Source organism: Bufo bufo, chromosome 10 (genome assembly GCF_905171765.1).
Source record: "Bufo bufo chromosome 10, aBufBuf1.1, whole genome shotgun sequence".
Lineage (NCBI taxonomy): Eukaryota > Metazoa > Chordata > Amphibia > Anura > Bufonidae > Bufo > Bufo bufo.
The window spans coordinates 116,121,532-116,141,376 of record NC_053398.1 but is presented as its reverse complement, the minus strand read 5'-3'; positions in this window follow the sequence as shown (position 1 = coordinate 116,141,376).

Below are 19,845 nucleotides of genomic sequence, written 5' to 3'. Positions count from 1 at the left end.
GGTGGCTATACTTATCACTTTCACTGAATAAGAAAGGAACCTGGGTACGGACTCATGTTTGTTCTTTGAGCCTCCAAGAACTTTTAATTGTTTTATAATTTTTCTACTGTTCTATTATGGACAATTTGCACTTATGGACTATCCTGGTATTACTGATACGCTGCACCAGGTCAGCGCCCCTGTTCCCTTACATTATCCTGAGAGAAGAGAACGACGCCCCTTTTCACCGTACTTGCTCCTAAGCCAGTGGAACTGCCTGATGTATACATATAATGTATTTTGCAAATGTAGATGTATTTTTCCTGCTTTGCATTATTTTTCTCTTTCAGGTGCAGTATCCAGCTGGGCAGGGCCCCTCCATGTTGCGCCGAGGACGGGCAACGTCATAGCATAGGGGTATGTAGTGTCCCACTAGGTAGGCGTGGGCACTACACAAGGGTCGATTGGGTGACTTGTTACTCCTGCTCACAAGGGACAGAAATGTTATATTTAACCGTACATTTAATGTATTTTCTATGTGTTTTTACATGCAATGTTTCCCCTGTATTATGCATTGCAGGCCTATTAGGGTGTAGTTAGGCATCCTAGACACTAGAGGGAGATAGGGAGCCCCTAGTATAAATGTCCAGGCCCAGACAGGGAGGAGTGGGTTCATAGTCAGGAGTCTGTGGAGACAGAAGTGAGAAGGCACCAGCCAGAGATATGCTGAGGGCCTCCTCCTGACATGCAGCTTGATAGCCCTGGCTGCTAGCTATGACCAGGAGGCTAGTGAAGAATCCTAGCCTGCCTGTAGATCAAGTGAGCCTCCGTTAGCTCAGAAGATACCCCAGTAGTAGGACAGGACCTCCTGGGAGAAACCTGCAGCTTCCCTAACAAGCAAGTATATTACATGTCAGATAAGTACCCTGATGGGCAGAGGATCTATAAAGTAAAGCAAGTGCCAATACTGGAGGAAGTTAAATTATACCAAGGATTTAAGCCAGCAATTAGGCATCCGGGCCTTAGGATCCAGCCAGCTAGAATAGCTGAAGGGGATAGAGCAGCGCTGCACTGCAAAGTATCTGTTGTTTACCCTCCAAGTATCTTGCATGATTATACCTGCCATTATATTGAAAGACAACCTGCTTGTGAAGTATTGTTCAAGGGACTGCATTTATCATTATCAACTGTAATTGACTGTACAAAGTTGGACTGTTTCCAAGTAAAGAAACGTTTGGTTCCCCATCCATTCTGTGTACCTCAATTACTACGCCTACCAATCGGTGTGCCACCGTTACAGGCACTGGCGTCACGAATCTCAAAAGGGACCTTGCTTCAGGCACTCTAAACACCTGCAACATCCAGGGCACCTCACACAACATCAGGCCAGGTCTCTACATACTGAGTGTGCCTCAGAGGAACTTGTGTCGACCTCTCCATTCACTGCCGCATGCCTGCCCAGGGTTCTCCTCCAAAAAGTGAGTAACCCTCGATTGCCCATACCGTGACCTCACTGTCGCTATACCCTGCAGGTCTGGCGTGTTGCATCAGTGGTGTGGTGGTACATAGTAACCAACAGTTCCAAATTCACGGGATCTGTCTCTAATTTACAGAGACAATCACAGCAAATTCAGACTGTTCCAGACCAAAAATGGTCAAATCCAGAGACAATTGTATGCTGACCTCACCCAAACCGCTAACAGATTAGTTATATCAATGGACAAACATATGGGGTTGCTGTATATGTTTTTTTTTTTCTGTCTTGTTCTCTCTCCTGGCCGACTTTGCAATAAAAATATTGGTGTGTAGGATATTGTCTTTTTTCCTTTGTCTTTCTGATATAGATGATTTTTGGAATTTTGGGAATTTGTTCAGTGTCCTGACTTGAAAAAAAGACTTTGAGGCACATTTATTAAGACTGGCGTATTTCTGCTTAATAAATGACCCCTGTAACGGATCTCCTGGCACACCGACTGGGTACCTCCGTTGATGGATGCTTCTAGTGCTTCCCGAGGGCTCCAAGCACTGCGCTCGACACCGTAACCACCACAGGAACAAGGAACAGGAACAGCTCTTACAAGAGCTAGGGGTTATAGCCAGGGGAGTTTACAGCGTATAGCAATCCCCACACACATGAGACGAGGCTCTAAGTTGAAGGTAAAACAGGAACTCTTTATTGACCACACAAGCATTGACTTTTATACACATTTTCCAACAAGAGTACCACCCCCGTGGACCTGGTTGGGAACTGAGGACATAACATAGCAGCCAATCATTTACAGTTCTACAGTTTAAACACACAAACTATACATTCAACAAACACAATGGCATTGCCTGCGACGCAATCAATAACAGAATAGGCATTGTCTGTGACGCAATTAACAACACAATGGCATTGCCTGTGACATATTTAACAAACACAATGGACTCTGCCTGTGATATATTTAACAAACACATTGGACTTAATTACTCACAGGCATAAAATACACATTTTTCCCAACCACAGAAAACACCCCAAAACACCACATATCCCCATAAAAGTTACATCCCCTGATAGTCTAGATCTAGGTGAACAACCTATCAAAAATCACCCAGATTGGTTCAGGGGTTCAGGAATTTCCTGGAAGTCCTATTCTTGCCCACCGTGCATATGGTCACATGCCCCAAATAGTTCCAGTAAAAAGTCCACGGGGCAGAAACAGAGCCTTTAAAATCCAATATGCCCAAATAGTGTCCCAGGGGCCATAGTCACAGGGCAAGAGGCTTGCAAGCATTCCTCTCCAACTCCCAGTGACGAAGGTGCTTTCGTCACAACCCCCTTTGTTCAATGTCTTAACTTGAAATGAAATAACTGAAGAGTAACTAAACTTTTATAAAAGTTGCTTTTAAACTCTTCTAAATAGCCCCAAAATATTTTTTGTAATACACTTTATTAATGAATTATGTCGTTTTGCAACTTAAAAAGGTATCCAAAGTTCATGATAGTACAGCTACTTAAAATCATCATTCCCGTACAGCGCTGGCTTGTCCCATACAAACAGGTATCACCATGATTACTACTGTACTATCATTACACTGTAATAAACTGTATCATATAAAGTAGAAAGTGTATAAATTCATATGGAGCGCCCTCTAGTGGTGACTGAAGGCAGCCAGTATTATCATGTAATGTGTTAAGGGAATCAGAAAGTCTATAGCTGTATAACGGAGATGTATCAATGTATTCAGGACAGTTGTTTAGTAGAACTATACTGAGAAATCATTAGGGTAATTTATCAAACTGGTGTAAAGTAGAACTGGCTTAGTTGCACACAGCAGCCAATAAGATTCTTCCTTTCATTTTTGACAGCTTCTTTGGAAAATGAAAGGTGGAATCTGATTGGTTGCTATGGGCAACTAAGCCAGTTGTACTTTACACCAGTTTAATAAATGACCCTAAATGTGTTTAGAAGAAGTGCCTTATATGGTCGATGACATCACAATGGCTAGTGACATGTTCAGAAGAAGCACTTTATATGGTCGATGACATCACAATGACTGGTGACATCACAGTGGCTACCTAGGCAGCTGCACAGGTAAGAATCTTTGCATTCACTTGCTGCAGCCAGCGGAGACACTTGTGAGCGCCATCCCTTGCGGATTTTATCTTCGATTCTTTTGCCTTTGCCAAAAAATGAAGGCAAAAAAGAAGAGAAAATATTTAGATGAAGGAGAGAAGAAGGAGAAGAGTGAGAAGAATGGTGGTGATGATGTCCAGGAGAAGCCAGGTAAAGCTGAGAAACCAAGAAAGAACCGGTTCTTAGCGCGCCTGCAGAAAATCTGGGCAAGGATTGCTGGGCATAGGAGGAGAAGAACTTCCATCCAAGAAAAGAGAAGTTTAGAAGAACTCCCAGGACCCAGCCACATCAATATGGTGGACAGCACAGGTAGGAGGACATCATGTACCTTTTTGTCATAGTACCCCATGTTACTGACAAAAGCATCCCATAGGGATCAAGTCATAGAGATAACGGGAGAAATATCAAAAGTGGTGGAAAGAAAAGTGGAGGAGCTGCCGATAGCAACCAATCAGATTCCAGCTCTCATCTCTTTAAAGCCATCTGATTGGTTGCTACTGGCAACTTCACTTCATTTACTCCAGTTTCTAAAGAACACCGGTAACATGTATTAGTAAATATGTTATATAGTATCCGACCAGTATACCCAGTATTGTAAGTACATGGTTTTATAACAATGTGGGTAGATTTAGGGGGGGGGGGGGGGGGCAGATTACACAACAGCCCAGAAATATATAACCCTGCCTCTTATTTCGGTGGAGAGTTTGGAAATCTCCTTCTGATGCTCAGCCTCCACCTCAGCCTTCAAATGCCTGGTGGGGAATGAAACCACTGCCCCGAACAGAACATTTTCCCTTAAAAAGTACCTTTTGTCACTGTTGACATGTCAGTTTTTTGTACATATCACTTTACTGTATCCATAAACTTTTAATAGGAATAACAAAAATTACAAAACATAGAACCATGAGAACAGAAGCTCCAGAGTTTTCATGGGAAATACAATTATTTAGTAAAACAGATATGTTGGAAGTGGAGAATGGTCCTCTTTAAAGTCAAATCATCATTAGAACAACTCATGACCTATTAGAACATGTGAGCAGGTGTAGTCCTCAGGGTGAAACCCCTTTCACTTCTCTGGTTAGACCTTCATCTGTCAAGTTCCCAAAGCATCTGTCCAGTCATTCCTTAGGCTGAGTTCACACTTTGGTTATTTGGTCAGTTATTCAGGATGGTTTCGCACTAGCATTATGCCATTCCATTATAGGTTCCGTTTATAATGGAATATAACGGAATGGTCAGACGTAATGCAAAACGGAAGCCTTTAAGAGGCATTCCGTTTTGCTCCGTCCTAATAGAAGTCTATGGGCAAGCATAACAGATCTGTCTGGTTTCCGTTATGCAGAATGGAAAAAAAGTACTGCCGACAGGACTTTTTTTTCCATCCTGCATAACGGAAACCAGACGGATACGTTATGCTTGTCCATATACTTCTGTTAGGACGGAGCAAAACGGAGTGCCTCTTAAAGGCTTACGTTTTGCATTACGTCTGGCCATTCAGTTATAAACGGAACCTATAACGGAATGGCATGATGCTAGTGCGAACCCACCCTTAGTTATTGTGAGCCAAACCCTGTAGTGAAGCCTACTCAGAGATCAGGTGTAATGGAAAGATTTCCTCCTATTCTGTGTTTTTGACCTGAACCTGTTTTTTTTTTTGTAAAAAATAACTTTTCGGTTTTCTAATGTGACTTCTCGCCCTATATCTATATATTTCTTCTTCACAGTCAATGTATCACCCAAAGAGAAGAAAAAGATGGAGGTAAATCAAAACATCATGGCTGATGACAAGGAGACAGAACTGGTGACAGACAATTTAGTGGAACAGGAAATGCTAGCAGAATACCATCAGATTCATGACCTGATCCACAGCATGGAAGAGGTCTACATCCAGTACTATGGTGGACAGGATAAAGAACAACAATATGAAGTTGAAATGCTAGCAGAATACCATCAGATTCATAACCTGATCCACAACATGGAAGAGGTCTACATCCAGTACTATGGTGGACAGGATAAAGAACAACAATATGAAGCTGAAATGCTGGCAGAATACCATCATATTCATGACCTGATCCACAGGATGGAAGATCTGTACGTCCAGTACTATGGTGGACAGGATGGAGAAAAACTGCAAAATGAGGATGGAAATAACAAGGAAGATGGAGAAGAGGGACTGGAGAATGCAAAGCGACCCAAGAAAAGCCATAAGATTTCGCTGCTAAGTCGCCTACAGAAATCATTGGCGAGAATTGCTGGGTTAAAAAGGAGGAGGACAAGCCCCATCAAAGAACCGATAAGTCCTTGTGAAATCCCACGCCCCAGTGAAATCAGAGGTAGGAAATCATTATAGGAATGTTCATGGAAATGGCTCAGAAGCTGTACAGTTTATAATAAGTTAGGATGCATTCACAAAATGTTTGTGCTTTACGTTTTCCATATGTTCCAAGCAGCTCCCAACATATCTGGGAGATCTTCATGGTGCACCAACATAAACTCAACCACTGTTTGAATACAAACATAGGCCCTGATTTATCAAGAACAGCATATTCTACACTGGTTGTCATAGGGCTTGCTATTCCAGAGGAGGCATTTAATTTATGATGAGGTGCCAGCATAGTCGAAAATGAAATGCCTCCTCCAGCAGTTTGTGCACCAGAGTGAAATTTGCTTCACCTCATAGCTGCCATGCATTGGAGTAATCATTTATACCAATTTCTAGCGTAAATGATGATGAATATGTCAGTGGCTCCTTCCACACCATATCCCCTTTTCAAAATTGTTGAGGCGGCATAAACATGGCAGTTACAATGACAACTATTCGCAATGGCATGTAAAAATTCACAAAACCCGGTTTGCAACTTTTAAACACCAAATCGGGAAATGATAAATTTCCCCCTTAGTCTGTAACCAAAGACAAATAGGCCTGTTGAGGGCATAATAAATCAAAAAGGTATTAATGTTTTTATTTAGGGCTTAGGCCCCTTGCAGACGAGCGTGGATGGATTAGGTCCGGATGCGTTGCAGATGCGTTCAGTGAAAAATGTGCGATTTCGCAAGCAAGTTCATTCAGTTTTGTATGCAATCGCGTTCAGTTGTTCAGTTTTTATTGCGCGGGTGCAATGCGATTTAATGCATTTTGCACGGGCGTGATGAAAAACTGAAGGTTTTACAAACATTCACTTCTATGCGGCCAGCGTTTCGTGAAAAACGCTGAATATAGAACATGCTTCGATTTTCACACAACGCACAAGTGATGCGTGAAAAACAACGCTCATGTACACAGACCCATTGAAATAAATGGGTCCGGATTCAGTGCGGGCGCAATGCATTCGCATCACGGAATACTCGCACATCTGCAAGGGGCCTTAGAGTTTTATACTTTGTGAATATAATGTGAAATTTATGTTCCATGTTGTGACCACCTATGAATGTGTTTTGCTATGGGATAGGAATGAAATATATATATTTATATAATGCAGGTTTTCTCTGTTTCCTACAAACAGCCAAAGTAACATGTAAAGGAAAGAAAAATGAGGAAGATAAGGGGGAAAATAAAAGCATGACGGTCAATGAAAAGAGAAAAGATGGTGGATCTGAGAAAGACTCAACCACTAATGACAGCTCTGTAGAACTGGAAACACCAGAGGAGCTCAGCAGATCTACCAAATCCTCTCAGAGCAGCAGTAGCCCTAACGTGAAAACCACCAAAAGTGGCATCTGCTTAGAGGAACCTGACCAGTCTGGCGAGGAACCATCTGCCACAGTACCCCTTTCATTAGAGTCCTTTACTTTCCATCTGAAACTGGGAGCAGGAAGCTTTGGTCAAGTCTACTTGGCAAGAGATATCATCCGCCAAGAATGCGTTGCCATCAAAGTTTCAAATAAACGGGATTTAACGGAGAGTGGATACAGTTTGGTAGAGCGCCATGTCTTAAAACTATCCCATGAAAGTCCATACCTGATTCACGGCCTGGCTGCCTTTCACACCCTAAACTTTGTCTATTACGTCATGGAATTGGCCACCAGAGGAGACCTGTTTGTTTTTATGAGAAAGATCTTTCCTCTTGATACTGCCACCATACGATTCATCTTGGCAGAAGTGGTCTGTGGCACAGAGTTCCTGCACAACAAAGACATTCTACACAGGGACCTAAAGCCACTAAACATCCTTCTGACAGTAGACGGCCATGTCAAAATAACAGACTTTGGCATAGCAGCAATGGGTGTGCATCAGGGTCCCTCAAAGAGGAGCATAGGTACACCAGGATTCGCAGCCCCAGAACTGGTGAACGGCAACTCACATGGACAAGGGGTAGACTATTTTGCAATTGGCGTGATTCTGTGCAAACTCTACACAAGAAGGGGTCCTTTTCCTGGAAAACATCCAATAGAAATTGAGCATTCTGTCCTCAACTGTCCTCCAGTCTACCGAAATTCGTCTCTGACTCCTGAAGCAGACAACCTCTTACAAGGGCTGCTGTGTAAAAATCAGTTCCAGCGGCTAGGAGTGAAGGGAGACATAAAAAAACATCCATTTTTTGCAGACATCAACTGGGAAGATGTGGAAGCCAGGAGAATGGCACCACCAGCGACCATGATGGCAGCTCCTATTGACCTAAATATTAACCAAACTCTGGAATATGCTGAAATGCCAAACATAATAAGATCTAAACACCAGAAGATCTTCAACCAATTCAGCTTTGTGTGTCCAGAGTGGTCAAGACAATATCATCCTGTCATCATGCAGAACCAAACTTGGATGGACAAAGTATTAGCTATGAGTCCATTCAGAAAGAAATAAAAGTAACTGGTCTGTGGATAAAGCTGGTGGATGACTAAGTCAAACCAGAAATCCATACGTATTCTCTATCTATGAATTCCTGTTACTTTCCACAACCTACCTGACACCATGAAGCAGCTCCTGTACCATGGATGAGCCAATATCGACCACCACATATAGATGCTACCATGGCAGGTGAGTAGAGAGGGAAGATAAGCCATTTCCCATAAGTTTTCATGCCAACTGAGAAGACAATTAATGCATTGGTCATATAGATGGTCATAGGACAATAAGAGCAACTTTTCTCATGGTTTATTTTTTTGTTGTTAAGGCATTATGCTTATTGCAAAGTCTCCAGCCTGGACTGTGACCTCCAGCTTACCTCCATGACTGATCATCATTACACTGTCCCCATAACTCACCCACCATTCCTACTGGACAATGTAAGTATATCCCTTAGTGACGTACAAAGTGTTATCATTGGTGTGTAGTGCGCCCTCTAAATTATGCAACTATTATGGGGAATGATCTAAATCTTCTAAGAGAATCATCTTGAAGCCTTTATAATTGTTAGGGTGGATTCACCTCACGTTTTATGCCTCCGTTTGCGTTATTGAAAAAAGGATACAAAAACGCAGCACACCACGTTCTTTTATCCTGCACAGTCCTGTAAAAAAATGTATACTTGTTTTTTACATTGGTGAGCGGATGCCACTGTATGGCATCAGTCGGAGGCATCGGTTTAACGTGTATGTTTTTTGGATACGTTAAACGGAAGGAAAAACGTGATGTGAACCTAGCATTAGATAAGAGAACAGTAAGGCTAGAACTACAAGGTGACAATGGTCACCCAACTGAAGTCTCCATACAAAGACATTAAAGAATATTTTTTTTTATCTTATAAAGAGATTGCATATTGTTTTATAATTGTGGTGGTGGTGATGGTACGGAGTGGCGACTATGATATTCATAAGTGGTATGATGGTTACACCAGAGTTGCATTTGCATCTTTACTGTATGACTGAGAATTGTGTGATCCTAGTCGTTGTGTAGTTCTATCCCAATAAGTGGTTAATGCGGAAAAATTGTTTTTATGCATTTTTGGAAAAAGGTGGGATGGAATAGAAGGAAATGGAGGCAGAGGGAGGGTTGAAAACAATGGAAACAAATAGTTTATTTTATTCAACCAAGAGACTACGACTATCCTTGAGTAACTAGTATTGGTGATAAATGAAGAGCCCCCAGTTATACAGGACATATATGAAGAGCTGATTGTCCCTGTAAAGATTACATGATGTGGAATGTGTTTATCCCATGAGATACTGATCTAGACATGTATATCTGTCTTCTTATTCTTACAGCAAACACTGGACAAGACAACTCAACCGGACTTTCCCTTTAACCGGATTTGACAAACCTACCGAGTGTCCACCACTGAACATCCACGTAGATTGGAGCACCAACAATCCAGGGTTTCATTCCGATCGCCATATTTGGGGTCAGGGAGGAATTTTTTCCCCTTATATGAGGACAACTCATATTCCTCAGGGGTTTTTCGCCTTCCTCTGGATCATCATAGCAAGTAATTAAAGGTTGAAATTGAAGGACTTCTTTCAGCCATACTTGCTATGTAACCATCTACAATGTGGTGGCAGAGACAGAAGGAACCTGCAAAGATAGAAAGCAGATCCTTCACCTACCGGACGTGACAGAAGGAAGCTGCTAAGATACAAAGCAGCTCCTTCACCTACTGGATGTGACAGAAGGAAGCTGCTAAGATATAAAGCAGCTCCTTCACCTACTGGATGTGACAGAAGGAAGCTGCTAAGATATAAAGCAGCTCCTTCACCTACTGGATGTGACAGAAGGAAGCTGCTAAGATATAAAGCAGCTCCTTCACTTACCAGACATGATTGTAAGATCTTTCATGAATTAATAAATATTAAAATCTATAGTGAGTTTGTCTTTATTATATCTATACATAACTTTAGGAGAAAATGTATAATAAATGATAAGCAAGGTTTGACGTGACATCATGCACGGCTAAAGGGCCCTTTACACGAGCCAAGAATCCTAAAGATAATCGGTAACGAGCACTCATAAGAACCCCATGCAATGGAGGTGATCGCTGCAGAGGTCTTCTCCATCAGCCAGCAGCAGATTATAAGGAAGGAACGCTTATTTCCAGACAATCTGCTGCCCTGACGTCTCTAGTAAAGGGACCTTAAGTTAATGGAGGAGAATGATAACATCATCTTGTCTTTTTATTGCCCCTTTACATTGTAGGATGAAAACTGGTATAAATGTAAAGATACAAAACATCAGAATTCTGAGGGTAAAAGCGTTTCATTTGCTTCTCCCCCGATCATGGGTGTACCTAACCTCTTTGCTGCCAAAATGTCTACATCAGAAAAGTAATTTCTGGAGAGAAAAAGTCTTATTTGTCAGAAAATTTTGCCTTGGATTTTACCTTTTGTGCAGCAAGCCCTTCAGGAGCCAGTGCAGAGGATGGGAGTGGTAGTGGCCCTGTTGAGATGAGTTGTCACGGTATACTCTCTTAGACCATCACTCCCTGGGGTTCAGGGCTGTGAAAAGGTGATGTTATAGGATCAGGCAGACATAGAAGAATAACAAAAGTTTTTCTTTACTAAGTGCAAAGGACGAGTTACAGTACATCCAGCTGTCATCTGTACAAGGGGCAATTTCTCTATCTCCAGATGATGAGGTAAGGTGGCAGGCAAGATGGCAGACAATAGCACTCTAGAGTAGTCCTTCTTTCTCTACTGATTTCCCTTTGCCAACAGCAATAAGCTGGTTCTTGTAGCTATAGGTGTCCACCCATGATATGCTGGCTTTTCAGTGTGCCTGTCCTGCACTGTGGTGATAGGTGTCTTAACTTGTTATCCCTTCATCTGCAGTGGAGTCTGTATAGCTGTAGTCCTGATCACTCTTCTGACTTGGTATGCTATGGCTCTTAGATCATCTGGTGGCCTGGGACAATGCAGTCTCCCTAGAGTAGTAGTCCTCACAGACAAGCTGTATATCTACTCCCAAAGGCCCATGGAGCGGGAGCAGATGGATGTGCTCCCTCACTCCAGACTTGCCATGCTCACTCTCCATAGAACTCTCAAGAGCTCCCCCTCCTGGCAGGAAGTAGGACTATCCACTCCTACCAAGAGGGGAGGAATAGAATGTTCCATTCCTAATGCCACCGATACCTTTACATACATTTATGCAAAATATAACAAACAATTGGAAATACTACATATGGGATATTGTATTTGCAATGCAAAATGTAAACCCCACGGTCAAATTCAGAGAAAAGTACATACAAACATAAGTAGCATATTTAAAATTTACTGCAGATTTTTAAGACCTTAGCAAAGAATTTTCACTACAGGTAATGCTATCTGATATAGCTATTGTAAGTGAAGGGCTTAATGGCCTAAGGAGTATACACACACATACAGTATGTACACAGATATATTCAGCATATATACATACATATACAGCATACACACACACATATACAGTATGTACACACATATATACAGTATATACACACACATATACAGTATATACCCACAAATATACAGTATATGCACACACATATACAGCATATACACACACACACATATATAGCATATACACACCATGTGCAGTGACCGGGTTTCAGGTGGCCCCAGCGTTACACTGGGTCCCCCAGATACCAGGGAGATGTCACCACGTGTTCCTGCTCTCCAGAAAGAATGGTAAGGAGTGGTTCACCCCAATGGAAAATAAATCCAGAGAGTCAGGATCTGCAGTAACCAATGTGTTTCTTCACTGAGGAATTCAGGTGCAAAACAATACAGGTGAGGCATAGGGTTGGCTTCTCCAGTCTCCTCCCTGGCAGAAGAAGGGTTTGATGCCGAGGAAAGGCCAGAGCCTGCTGTCTCTCTCGCTCTCTCTTCAGAAGGCTGGTACCCTGGTCAAAGGCTGGTGATCCATGGTCTGTGGCAGCGTATCCCCGTCTCAGCGTCTTCTTCTGGTCACTAATGCAGGCTGGCAGAGTCTTCCCCTCCAAGCACTGGTCCCTAACTGCAGAACACTTGGGGCTCTGACTGCTCTCCTTATAGACCATTTCTAGCTAGAGTGAAACCTTCTAGTGGGAGGGTGGAGTGGAGAAACTCAGCACAAACAGTTACAAAGTTACCACTCCCGCCTGGCATAGACTTACATTAGAGCTTCAATGATACTCAACGGCAATGACACAGCAGGTTTTCCATTCAAAAATAAGTTTCCAGACATAACAACAGAGCTAAAACCAGACATTCAAATGGTCAGTCTGTCTGGTTTTGGTGTTAAACAAGTTTGGCTTCTCCCCTCCAAAACATACTCTTCTTTAAACACCTTTCGTCCGCCCATAGACTAAAAACGTCCGGGAGGTGGTTATATATTTCTGAATGGACGTTCCTGAATGTCCATTCAGAAACTGCAACTGCGCGCTAATCGTGCAGCTGCAGATCGGGTTACCCGCTGTCAGTGACAGCAGGGCAACCCTTAGAGAAGGCAGGGACAGTGCCCAGGTGTCCCTGCTTCTAGATCGCTGTATACACAGTGTTCACCGAGCGCTGTGTATATAGTGCTATGCGCTTCCTGTTCCGACCCGGCGGTCATGTGATCGCCGGGGACGGGAGAGTGCAGGAGCTGTGAGGTCTTTCAGAGACCTTGATCAACCCTGCACTGAGGCTGTACAGCGCTGTATACCATTGTACAGCCTCTCTGGGGGGTGTATTTTCCCTGTAACTGGGGCTACTATGTCAGCCCCAGTTACAAGAGAAATCAACAGTGAAAAAAAAAGTGAAGTTAAATGTCCCCCAGAGGTCTTGTATACGGGGACGTAAAGTGTAAAATTTAAAATAAAAAATAGTGTTAAAAAATAAAAATAAAAAAAGGTTTCACATGTAAAAAAAAAATCCCCAATTAAGGTATTTAAAAAAAATAGTAAAAATAGTAAAAAATAAAATAAAATAGACATATTTGGTATTTCCGCGTCCGTGATGGTTGGCTCTTTAAATATATCACATGATGTGTCCCAGTCCGATAAACACCATAAAAAAAATAAAAAAAACTGTGTGAAAAAAAGCTATTTTTGTCACCTTACATCACAAAAAGTGCAACACCAAGTGATCAAAAAGGTGTATGTCCCACAAAATGGTACAAATAAATCCGTCACCTCATTCCGCAAAAAATTTGCCCCTACATAAGAAAATCGCTCAAAAAATAATAAAATATATAGCTCTCAGAACATGGAGACACTATTAAAAAATGCTATTATTGTGTTAAAGTGAAATAAGTAAAAAAAAATATACTGTCAAGTATATAAAGCAAATGCTTTATATAAATAAAATAAAAAAATTAACGGATCAAAAGAAAAATTATGCAAACGATATTGACCTTTGGGTAATGTATATTTTAGTTTTATGTAGTATTGATCTAAATTTCAGTTACGATGCATATAACTGAATAAAGGGGATAATATTGGAGAAACTCTGTTGGGAATCTTAGTATTCCCTAGTTTGATATCAAGCCAATAATTTACAAATTTTGTTGCAATACTGCCATTATCTGAGATTCGTCGTCAATATTTTGGGCAGAGCAAGGGCTCGTATCTGTCATCTTCTTGATTGAGTTTTTCGCATAATCCATTGATTTTATATCTCTCACAATTTTAAAGCCGGATTGCATACTATTTTTGTGTTGGTTAAGTAGTGTTTTGTTGGCACCATATAGTGGTGAATTCTGGGTCCTGCGTATCATTGTATATTATTGAAATTTACGTTGATTAATTTTTGATTGTATTTTAAACTATTGTATAATAAACCATTTATATTTTTGCATAGACGCTTGTACCCTGTTTTACTGATTGCACAAAATAATCAGGTTCTTGATTGAACTCTTTTTGAGATGTTTATGTCCATCTCACGGGTCAATATCATTTGCATAATTTTTCTTTTGATCCATAATTTTTTAAAGCATTTGCTTTATATACTTGACATAATATGGAGGCCCCAGCGAGATCGAGTTAATTCTTTGATTATTTGTGCAAATAGTAAACCGTTCCATACTTTTCTTGGCTAACCAGATTACTCATAAATCTGTGTATAACTTTGTTGTAAGAAAATGAGTGCAGCCGGTAGTGAAGCGGGTAGTGATGTCGCAACAGGAGATAGTCTATCCAGCCCGGAGCAGTTAATCCATAACATTGTTGAATATGTAAATTCACATTTAAATTTGGATTATGATGTGGCTGCATGGATAAGTGAGTTGCAGGCAGAAGCCAAGAGAGAATGTGTGGATGTATGGACCCCACTTGGCACAGTCAGGAGACAACTAACTTATCTTGATGTGCTTAAAAATACCGCCAGTAAAAACCAACACCTCTTTAAAGATGTTGCCATCTATTTTGTATGCAATATTAGAGGTCAGCATTTTCTCAGAGAGTAGACATGTGCATATAACAAAAATGCAAGGATATGTATCCCATATGGAAGAAAGATTAGAATCTGGAAAGGCATCGATCGAGGACTTAAAATGCGAGCTCGATCACAGCGATGCTGCCTATCAAAAATTAAAAAGTGAGGCAGAGGAGCTGCACATCCGTTATAGCAGCCTGCAGCAAACAAATGAACTAAGCCAAACTGTAGCTAATGTTCAAAGTGATCTGTCTGATCATGAGGGATCTCCAGACCCTCCAATTCTCACACCCCAAAATGTAGATATGTCATCATCACAAGCTCTTAAAGCGCAATCCATCCGAGACCCTAAGCCACCTTAGGGTGATGGCATGATTACACAGGAGGCCTTAACCCAATTAAGTCAGGCGTTTCAAGCCGTAACCGCCTTACTAGGCGCTAGCGACGCAAAAGGACACAGAAGTGCCCCTCCACATCCTCCTCTAGAGAGGAAGGTTAGGGTTATGTCACCTGTGCCAAGTAGGTCTGATGGAAGTGAGTGGAGCAGAAGTGATTGTGACAGTGATGTGGGAAAGCGTGTGATCCATTCCCTACCACGCAGGCATAAGATTGCCCATCGGGGGGATGAGAGTTTCAGACGACCAACATATGCTGAGGTGGTCTCTAGAAAGAAAAATACTCAGTGTTCAGAAAAGGATCAGACCTCCTCGAGTATCATTAAGTTTTTAAATGTCACTGTGCCCAAATCCTCTAAAAAGGGTACTCCTGCCAATCACTTAGAACTGTACCAGTCCACCATGGATTCTTTAAAATCGTATTCTGATGCGGACAGGATCAGATTCCTACCATGGGCATTTGATGGTAAATATCGCCACTACTTTATTTCATTTAGGGAGAGGGGACTTCAGGATTGGCAGGATGTTTTGCACGAGGTCAAATTAGAATTCGGCCCTTACCGTACTGTGACTGCTGCAAAACGTGATATCTATAAACTCACATGTAGACCCAATCAGAGTCCCCAGGAATTCCTCCCCATCCTTAAAAATGCCTGTGGGTTGGCATATAGATCCCCAAACTGGGAGTCTGAGGAGTTCAAACAACTGTTTTATGATGCAATGCCCATGCAAATTAAGCTTAGCTTGGCTAGAGATCTTGATCTCAAAGCTCCCTTGGACAGGTTGGTGACGGCTGCCACCTCACTGTATAATATCAGTGAATGCCATGCTACAGGTGAGAGGAGATATAAAAAGTCCCCAGAACAAAGCGTAGCAGAAGCTAAGGTAAAACCCTAGCTTTAAATTTGAAATGCAGCCATGTAAGTACCGTCAGTCTACAGGACCTGTCCAACAAACCCAGCGACAACAGGTAGGACCCAAGCAAACAAAACCTCAGAGCCCCAATGGGCCAGAGAGGGATAACTCCGGTGCTGGGAGGTCTAACTACCATCCCCAATATTACAATAGGGGTCCCCAGGGATACAGGCGCTGGAATAACAGGCCCAGACAACAGAAGGAAAGTAGGCCTGATCCCCCTGCTTCACCTAGAAGTCGGTCACCCACTTCTAATAAGGGCACACCACAAGTCCAAACTGTGCGTAAACCAATTGGATCAGTTGGCAGATCAAGTGGCCAAATTACATGAAATCATTTGTAAAATGTCCCAGATGTCCACTGGAAAACAGCCTGAGTCTTTTTTAGGGGCAGTTGCAGGACCCAGCTCAGCCCCATAATGCAGGCAGGGCAGGGTCAGAGCCCAGGCCGGTGCAAGGCTACTGAGATGGTTGTAAAAGAATCTAATGTGATTTCTAATCCTACTTTGCCTTCCAGTGTTCTTGACCCTAAAATTGAGGCCAAGGGGGAGATGTCTAACATGTTGTCTATGTTACAGACTAATCATGATGATTCCTGCCCTAATGTGTCTTCTCCAGTGAGTGATCCTATCATCTCAGCGTCAATCTGCGAGCTGCCGTCTGTAAGCTGTGATGTGATACAGTGTTCTCCAAAGGGGAAGGGGGGGGGGGGGGGGCTGCTGCCGCCTCGAGCAGCAGGAATTACAAGAATTCACCAGAGGTCGCGACGCTTTTAGCCGTGTGTATTGATTTATATTGTTGACACATAATATGTTGTTGAAAATTATGCTTTTGGTGCAAAAAACGCATAAAAAAAGCATATGCGTTTTTCCAAAACTCCATGCGTTTTTCCATTTATTGACCGTGTATATACAGGACGGACCCCTAGAGAGGTGGTGATACAAGAGAAGGGCTGTATAATCCATACAGGGAAGGATAATAAGGTATATGGTGGATTTATTAATTATCGCAGGTGCAAGTGTATATGAAATGAGCACAGCTCCAAATGAACTGATCCATACCGGGATCTCAAAGTGATCGAGGTCCCAGAATGCTCTGCTTAAGAAAGGAGGGTATAAAAGGGAAAATGTCTATGGAAGCTGTCATTACCGCTGAGGAAGGGGCTTGATCCCTGAAACGCGTCCGGTTTGGTTCATGACAGCACAGGACTTTTCATTGGAATTCTGAGGTGACATTACCAAAAGTCACCATACCCCTCGGACCCCCAGGGAGTGATCTCCAGTGCGGATACAACCATACGGTCCGGACCCAGCGCACTGACCAGCCTTACTACAGCTACGTGCATCACGTGGGACGCAGCCAGGTCACGTGGGACGCCACGTCATAGACCTGAGACCATACGGGACGCCGTGTGAGTCCAAGTGGCTGGAGCAAGATCAAGGGGACGCAGTAGGGGTAATGTACTTTGCCCTATGGGGCTCGTATGAAGTTTTGGACAAGACTATATTGGTTGAACATTTGACCTATACTGCTTGCTGAGTTTGCACACAAATTGAATCTGCATACATGCGGTCATACACCTGACCTGAGTTGCATACGGACACTGTAGCCCTACACGGATTGTGTGGACATTTCATCGTGCGGTCGATTTTGCTATATGTGCATGTTTTTAGTTGCATGTTTTTAGTTGCATGTTTTTAGTTGCATGTTTTTATATTTATGTGAGTACGGTTTTAGTTTTATGTCACTATTTGAGGTAATAAATTGGGATTACTGACATCCTGCCTTGATGTTCTCTGGCAATTGAGTGCCCTCCAGTTATTATATTACTTTGCACTTTTTGTACCGGATTTGGGTGAATCCGTGGAGTGAGCACCGGGTCCTTGTGAAGAGGCAAGGTGAGCCGCTGAACACGATTGTATTGTAGGATATAGGCATGATATTTAACATCCACGTCATATCTACGGGCACAGTTTCGGAAGCTTGTCACGTTGCAGGCACCAGGTGGCTCGGGTCTGTTAGAGGTGTCATTACTAGGGGGCTGCTTCAGTCGGTTACTTTTTCATTTGTGTTGTTTTAGTTGCACAATGTCACATGACTCGGACATCGAGGGTACGCCTTCATTTCATGGAAGTATGGATCTACAATCTTAACGGGGCGCTGTTCCTTCAATGAGGTCTTGGACTATTCCCAAGCTGACGGCAGAATTGTTGAAGAGAGGAATTAATTTCCCAGCAACAGCTAGGAAAGCGGAACTTTACCGCCTACTCTCTTCACAGTCGGCAGGTCCTAGTCAGGACGTAGTGTCCATGAACACTATACAGACATCTCTTACCGAGCTACATGCAGTCATCAATTCAATGGCCACGTCTATTTCACACGTCCAGGCTAGGCTGGAGACGGTGGAAAGTAGGGGTGTGGCTTCTAGCTTAGTGGTGCAGAGACCTTCAGTGGCCTCAACATCTCAACCCAGTGTTGCTGGTGGTTCAGTTAATGTGCCCAGTATATCACCATCACATTTCATCCCAGCCAACATTCGTCAGGACATCCTCGAGGGTAAGGATGTTAATTTAGCATCGTTACTTATAGCAACGCATGAGGTCCCTGATAATAAGACGATAGCCTGTAGGAAAGTGTCCATTATTCTAAAGTCTAAAGATGTTAGACTCAATAGGAAGCTAAGTGTTGCAGAATTTGTCCTAGTGTTTAGTTTATTTTGTGACGTTGTCTGTTCAGTTAGCCCACATAGGAGGAAGGGGTTGAATCTTTATTTATATAAGGTAGTGGATTTAGGGAATAAATACGGTGGTACGGCTTTTTATGACTATCGCCGTTCATTTTCAGCCAAGGCAGCAGCAGCTCTGGCGCAGTTCCGCAATTTACGGACCTGGTATGTTAAGCTGCCCCCTGTGCTGTGAGTGCAGAGACCACGGTCCCATCTGCACTGTTGTGGGGCTTACTGTCTCCGCCTGGTATGTTAAGCTGCCGCTGGGGAGAGGGGGTAACAAGCTCCTCTCCCATACATACTTCCAGCCGCTGGGGAGGGCGACCGACCGTCTCCGCTCCCAATACAGTGTCCTGATGCTGGGGAAAGGAGACTGGGCTCTCTATTCCCTACTGGACACTCTGCCGCTGGGGTGGGAGGACAAAGCTCTCCTCTCCCAATAAAACACTCTGCTGCTGGGGGACAGGACCGACTGTCTCTGCCCCCTGTAACTCAGCCTGCCGCTGGGGAATGGAGACTGGGTTCCCAATTCCCAATAAATCACATTGCCGCTGGGGAGAGGGGGTAGCAAGCTCCTCTCCCATACATACTTCCAGCCTCTGGGGAGGGAGACCGACTATCTCCGCTCCCAATACAGTGTCCTGTTGCTGGGGAAAGGAGACTGGGCTCGCTATTCCCTGTAGGACACTCTGCTGCTGGGGGACAGGACCGACTGTCTCTGCCCCCTGTAACTCAGCCTGCCGCTGGGGAATGGAGAATGGGCTCCCAATTCCCTGCAGGACCGGTGGAGAGACCTTGGTCCCACCTCCACCGGCCACCTGGGGTTCTTCCCAGTAAACCTCCACAATATCCTCCCAGCTGAAGGCCTCTGGACCTGGGTCTGACACTCTGCTCTCTCGCTGAGCCCTCTCACTGGAGTGGAACAGCTGCTGGTAGTCCTGTTCCAGCTCCATCTCCTGGGTCACCAGGTGGACCAG